Below are 7,738 nucleotides of genomic sequence, written 5' to 3' on the forward strand. Positions count from 1 at the left end.
ATCCATTTCCTCAATTAAAAGAAGTCCAACGATTCCTGAGAGCAGCAACTCTGCGCTTTTCATTCATATTTGCATCATTACGGTAATCCCAGGTACATTGTTGCAGCAGCCCCGTGAAGGTTGAGAGAATAGTGAGTGAGCGTGATGGAACAATTTCATCACACGTTTGGCTTCTTTTTACCATGTTTGTTTGTTTGTTTTTATTGTTTTGTTCTTTCATGTGTTATTTACCAAGATTTGGATGGTGTTCTGCCTCGAGTTACCATAATGTCCCTAACATCACAAAAAAGCACAGAGTTGCTGCTTTCAAGAACTGCTGGGATTTTTCATTTGCCCCAATGGTTCAAGACTCAAGTTAGGTTAAAAACACTGGGATCAGTTTAAACGGGTTCATCTGTGTCAGCTGTATCGTCACTGCTGCTCTTGTGTGTTTTTGTTGAAAACTAGGTGCTGTTTGGGCTCAATGATGTCAAACTTTTTATGCACTTGTTTGCTCCTAAATATGTTTCTATTGCAGGTCTTTTCCAGTTGAAAATGTGAGTGAGCACTACACAAATGACTGACACTACATACACTGAAAAGAAAAACCCCAAAACTAAATCCAAACAAAAACAACTAAACGAAGTAGTTACACACGTTATAGAATATATATACTGGGCATACAAGCCTGGCCTAAGCTTTCTGTCAGGAAGACTGCAGCAGTCCAGGAGTTGGGTTAACTGTCTTTAAGTCCCACTGAAGAATTGTTTACATCAAAGTGCTTGCCAGGCTTAGTCCAGATTAGGTGCAGCCATACTTGAACTTATTGTTGTATAGTATGTGGGACTATGAGCAATGGTTTTCTGGAAACAGAAACAGGCAATTTTATAATTAGTAGAGTCACAAATAACTAGAAAAACAATTGAAAACATAATGTACTCAACACAGCAATATCTCACAATATCCACAAGGGGTCACTATAGATCATATATTGCCTAAATAGCACGTCATACAAATTGCCAATCATAAGGCACGGACATGGCAAGCTAGCAACAGTTAAACTAAACAATAGAAAAGTCCTTTATTTCTAAAACCGCTGCATGTAATGACTGCGGGAGATTACAGCCGCTGCTATTAATAATCCTACCAACATGGTATCAAAGCACTGAGGCATAACTTTAACATGCACAAACAATTATAACAGCTTCATGCGAGTCAACCTGCCAAAAGGACTAACACTTACAGGTTCATAAACACACAACTTAATCACACGAAACAACTGCGATGCTCTGCAGTGGCACGTTTAGTCACTCCCACTCTGCGTGCTGAGCACATGCCCACTGATACGCTTATTTCTGCCTCTAGACATTCTGAGGACAAGTCAGAGCAGGAAACTTGAGCACACGTGGTCTCATTAAATCAGACAGCTCGAGTCATTTAAAAAGGATCTTTTAAGCAGTGCTGTCCCTCAGCTTCATAGTAGATCCATCTATGGGATCAGTTTGAAAATCCTGTCTTCTGTGAGATTAGGTTAAAGAACATGACCCCCTTCTCAGTATAATCTTATAGTATGTTAGACAAAATGTCTCAGTATATTTTGGTAGTAGGATAGACAAAAGTTCAAGTATATCTCTGGGGATTAAAAGAATGTGACCATCCTTTGGGTTCTGTTAGACAAGTGGGCGCCACCATTTATCTGCTGGGAATGTTTTACGCTGTTTTCTTGTCATGTCAGACTGCTTAAATCATTCTCTGAGAAGGTTGCGTGCGAAGGACCTTGGTAATGAAAGAAAGCAGACAACATTCTGTGCCCCCACCTTTGTAGGGGGTAGAAAGACAGGGAGCCCGAGTTCATAACTTAGGCTCCACAACAGATAAGAGAGTGTGAATGTTTAGGTTTACGACCAGGTGGGGGCTAGTAGAAAACTATAAAAAGCTGCGTAATACATCGCCATTTTGAGACTTGCTGTGACCATCTCTGCATCTCTCCCCATCATGATGGTTGTTATGCTCAGTGTGTGAAAAGTGTATGGAAATAAAGGATTGTTGATTGAGCATTTATACACCGAGTAAGTGTCCTTCCTTCAGCCCAAAGATTCAAAAAACTGGGAGAATTCAACACTTCTTTCTAGTTATCATGTTACAAGATTTTAAGAAAACTTGAACACTGATCATGAGTTAAATGCCACTGATCTTCAAAATCATCCAAGGTTTTTGATAAATGCACACAAAAGTCGGGTGTCCATGCCACCCGCATGCAAGGTGACAAAAATCCCCCAATCAGCCTTTCAGGCTGACAGCTAAAAAAACATTTCACCAGATTTAGCTTCTTGGATATTGTGTTCACTGTACTGTGTTTAAAATGTACTTCTCATTTAATAGAAGAAATGTAATCATGTCAGTATAGAAGATTTCAAATTCTCCCTCCTGTTAATTAAAATAAAGAAAAAAGTAGGATAAGACATCAGAAACTCCTTGTCTCCATTATAGCATTAAAAACTACAAAGACCATCCAGCATCGGGAGCTTTCACACTTCCAGGTATGACAACAAGCCTATTGCTGGTTTGCCCACTCTGACTGTGTCAGTATTTGCTCCACATACCAACTGCTCTGACCCTAAAGTAAGCCAGAATCCCACACAGCCATATGTAGGCACTTTCTAACCACAAAGAATAACTGGGGATTCTTCATCCTGTAAACATCCTGAACAACTGGTTTTGGTGGTTTGATGGGAACAGATCCTCCCCTGATCAGGAATACCAACGATCACCCCCACCACTCATGTCTTGTTGGGAAATGTTTGCAGTCCTCAAGCTGTGAAAGTCATCAGGTGCAGCAGTCATGAATACCATGTAAACATCCCTGTTGGTAGGACGAACAAATAACAGTGGGATTCATTTGAGAAAACAGAACTTGTTTGATTCCCTGTCTGACAAAAATAAATTAATGCAACGTAAAAATTTGATTTTTTTTAAAAAATCAGCAGCATCATGTGTAACCAGGTCATAAATTACATATTGTTATAATTACACAAAATTTGTTATAAACCCCAAACTGCTCCTGGTATAGGGCTTTGGAGCGTGATGTCACGGGGGTGGGCATGGAAAGGATTTTGGCCCGATCTGCCATTTTGGGGGTCTAAGTGAAAAAGGAGCGAAAGCATAGCCATGGTTCGTTCTTGCTGTGTGGTCCGCTGCAATGTTCGATTGCACGACCGGCAAGTGAATAAGCTTGAAAAGGCTTTGTCTTTTCATTCTTTCCCAACCTGGAAGCAACATGAGGCAGCTCGTGTATCAATGTTACCAAACGAAGGCTTCTAGCCTGGATAGCAGCTGTGAGACGAGCTCCAGTTCTCTTCCATCTCCTAATATCTGTTGGTGCTCCAGACATTTTCATTCCGGTAAGTTCTAAATATGTTCATTTCACTCTTTATAGCCTATTAGTTTTATTTTCGATGCGCTCTGAGGTCATAGCAAATTAGAACAAACATCCTACTGAGTGATTTTGCAGAACTACCTTCTATTTATAGAGTTGCTAATTATTTGGCATCATTGCAGCAAACCAGCCAATGAAATGGATGAAACATCATGACTGGGTTCCAGCGCTACACAAGGGACCTGCTTCAAACAAACCACAATGCCAATCAGATTACTTCTTCCATGTGAGGGTGAAGAGGTGACCCTTCGGGCGATCGTGGCTCAAGAGTTGGGAGTTCGCCTTGTAATTGGAAGGTTGCCGGTTCGAGCCCCGGCTTGGACAGTCTCGGTCGTTGTGTCCTTGGGCAAGACACTTCACCTGTTGCCTACTGGTGGTGGTCAGAGGGCCCGGTGGCGCCAGTGTCCGGCAGCCTCGCCTCTGTCAGTGCGCCCCAGGGTGGCTGTGGTTACATTGTAGCTTACCATCACCAGTGTGTGAATGTGTGTGTGAATGGGTGGATGACTGGATATGTAAAGCGCTTTGGGGTCCTTAGGGACTAGTAAAGCGCTATATAAATACAGGCCATTTACCATTTCTGGATAAGATGGTGAAGGTTTGCTGCGTTTGGTGAACAGTGTGATAATAAAACCAGGGAAAAATGAAACTTGTTCCTGTTAAATATTCTTAAGTCTTGTGCTGTATAAATAGCGGTATTTTTTCAGAAGATACAGTAACTAAAGTAATGTTAGTAGTGGGTAATATCATGTAAACACTGTCATGATTTTATGTAAACATTTGGTCATTTGTAAACTATAAATGACATGGATTCTACATTTTAACTGATGTGATGTTCTATAAAGTGATTTTAATAATAAAAAAGAGGCAAAAATTAGTTTGTTTCTTTATTCAATTTTTGAACAGTGGGACTCAGTCATTACATATTCAGTAAATGCAAATTATTTACACGGCAGTGCACTACAGGCATAAATCTAGACCCCTAGATAAAACATTATGGCATTATAGCAGTGACAACGACCGCACAGCAAGTACAAACCATAGCGGGTGTTATCCGTGTGCTTTCGCTCCTCTTTCGCTAGCGCTTTGTTCGGCCCAGAAACATGGAGCCTCAACCAAAAATCCTGGCCACGCCCCCTCATTCTTTTGGCTCTCGGAGGAGGCGGACGCACTTTTTCTCCTCTCCTCTCCCTTATCTGCCCGCTGGGATTGAAATGATGGGACGTGTCGCGACTTCTCAGAACGGGCTCATTGAAAGCAGAATGGTTAAGACCTTGGAGACACTTACAGCTGAATACTCAGAATAACACCTCTGAACGTATATTGGGATACATCAAGGAGAAGCCTGCTCAAAATAACACCTTTGAGCGAAAGTTGGATTACATCGTAGAACAGCTCACTGCAGTCGTGAGTTCTCAGAATCGGCTCTATGAGCAAAAGAATGACAAGACCAGCAAGTTTGATAACATCATCGGGAAGCTCGCGGTTCTCCAACGGGAGATTGAGAGACCAGTGTCGGAGTGTTAAGGAACAGCTTTGAAATTCTCATGAGTTGTTGCAAAAGAAAAATTACCATCATAATGCGGCTATCCCTTCGGCGTCAGCTGTGGGCTCAAGGCCAAACAAAAACTCCCTGACAACGACTTTGTTGAGTCTGTCCCTTCCCATTCCCTGCAAGGCCACCTGGGTTGGCTGGAAGACTGTTTACTTAGCCTGGCAGGGTGAAGGACACTGTCTCAGCTGAACTATGGACACACACACATACATATACTGATACTGATAAGCACTCACCGACGCATCACCCTTCCTACCCCGGATCCAACGCCACCTCCAACGCTTACCTCCCCTCTGATGTGGACATCGGGTCAGTTGGAGGCGCAGTCGAAAGATTGCAGCGGTCCCAGATCAGATGTACACACTGGAACTCTTTCCCATGTTGCTGTCTGTGTTTATTGTGCTATGGTGTGTTGATATCTGTGCATTCCTGTATTATCCTTTTGTGTTACACATGTTTTTTTCCTCGCTACCTAGCCTGACCTGTCTCCCCAATGTGATGTTTGTGTATTGTATGTACGGTCAGCAAGGTCTGTCATCTCGGTTGTGGGCAAAAGACCTGCAACTGACAAATAAAGGCTATCTCATCTCATCATCATCTCTCTCATCTCTCATCTCTAGTGACATCATGCTCCAAAAGCCCTATTAGGCTAATCGTTGTGTCACTTCCGGTATTTCAGACAATCCCTTTCCGTCAAGGATTTTTAATTTGTTACGTTTTTTTAATTCGTTGCGTCTTTTTTAATTTGTTGCGGATTTTTAATTTGTTGCGCTTTGCACTTCCCAGCCACCGTAGTCATTGCCTCGCTTTTTCACAGATTTTTTATTGCAGCTTTCAACAATGCGTATTATATTCGGCAGCCTGATTGACAAATCTCCTCCGTGTCGTGTCTCCTGCACTTGCCAAATTTATCATGTTGGGTTTTGATAACCATCACATCCAATAGAAAAAACACCACAAAAACACCCATAACCATGACCCTCATTCGGAAATAGACACCTGCACTGGGAGGGAAAAAGGCGCACAAAAGTGGCGCGCAGACCAAGAAAAAACACGGCATAATAATACTTTCACGTTTTGAAATCTACAAAGGTTTGCACTTTGAGAATCAACTAGTGAGAACTGTGACTATTGTTCATGTGTGTGTGGAAAAAAGTGTATAAAGTGCGTGGCAAGGGGCTAGTTATTCTGAGAACCCCTGCTGCAATAAATGAGGGACCACTGTATATACTTTCTCTATGACTATTGTTACAAGATATATATTCTTAGTGCTTATTTTCTGATTATATTGCTTTATGTATTTTAATAAGAGAGGCCTTTAGAAACCAAGCCCAGACGAAAACAAAAACTAGGTCAGAGGGTGACAGGTCGCCTTGGCAACAGACTTCAGAAAGGGGAAGTAAAGAAAGGGGAAGTTTAGTGCAGAGCTGCACAGGAAACCAGACACAAAAAAGAGGAACTAAGTAAACTGTGTGTCGGTGTGACGTAGTACAGAAATATATATATGGATTTAGCTGGCAGAGAATTCAGACCTGAGCATATGTGTTTTAGTGGCGGGTCTCCATTTCCGGAAATGTAAAAATAAATATTATTTTTTGAGCTTTACCACTCTGAGTCCAGTCTTTCTCTGTCGCCGAAAGAATTCAAAAGAATGGAATTGAATACTATTGTTTTCAACCTGTTAACATTTAATATTGTCTTGATAGAGCCAACTGATTCTGCAGCATAGCATCCCCTGTTGCTTCTCCTGGCTCCCCAGTCCCTGGTCCCTCAGCTCCTGCTGCTGCACCCACAAGTATGTACATCAAGCACTGATAGCTTTTTACTCGGTTGTATTCCCTTGTGATCACCTTTACTAGGAGGACAGCTCCGAGGCAGATGAGGGACAGATCCCAGGATGGTCCATCGGCGGTGGAGCTGGCCATCCTGGTGTCCCTGAAGAGGCCACGCCAGTCGCCAATGGAGCATTTCCTCCTCAGCCTCCTTAAAATTAGTATTATGTGTATAGCAGTTACAAAATACATTATTCAAATTCCAAAATACTTTTGTGATGTCAGATTTAAATTACAAAACATAAATCTTACATAAAACATTTTGTAATTATAAGGACAATTACATAATATATATTAGATATAATATAAAACAGTCAGTTGTGTTTTGTTTTAATTGTACCATATCATAATTAGATTTTTAGCAACTTTTACAACTACAGTGTGCCAATCACTCATAATTCCTAAACATGTCAATCAGGTAGGAATGAAGTAAGACATTAATAGAAATAAAGAGTTGTATGTTGACATGTAGCCCTTTCCTTGCTTAAATCATTGTTAATATTATAGAAAAATTTACCTGTGATAAGACAGCTTATCAAGATAGAACATGTTAGATAGAACCATATAACTAAAGGTGAACCAAACTGTTCACAGTTTTGTCTAGCTCTCAGTTTTAAGAAAGGCTGGTGACCCCTGTTATACAGTCTGACAGCTGCGAGGATTATATACAAATATTCAACTATCCCAAAATTAAACCAGGTCTAAATAAAAGAAGGAGTGAGTATCACTACAAAGATTAACCCACAGTGATCCTCATACCAGTTTGATATCAGCAAACACTGAGAGCATGCAATTCAATTCAATTCAATTCAATTTTATTTATATAGCGCCAAATCACAACAAAAGTCGCCTCAAGGCGCTTCATAGATACAGAGAAAAACCCAACAATCATATGACCCCCTATGAGCAGCACTTTGGCGACAGTGGGAAGGAAAAACT

This window comes from Neolamprologus brichardi, chromosome 9, assembly GCF_056152115.1.
Source record: "Neolamprologus brichardi isolate AB-2024 chromosome 9, ASM5615211v1, whole genome shotgun sequence".
Lineage (NCBI taxonomy): Eukaryota > Metazoa > Chordata > Actinopteri > Cichliformes > Cichlidae > Neolamprologus > Neolamprologus brichardi.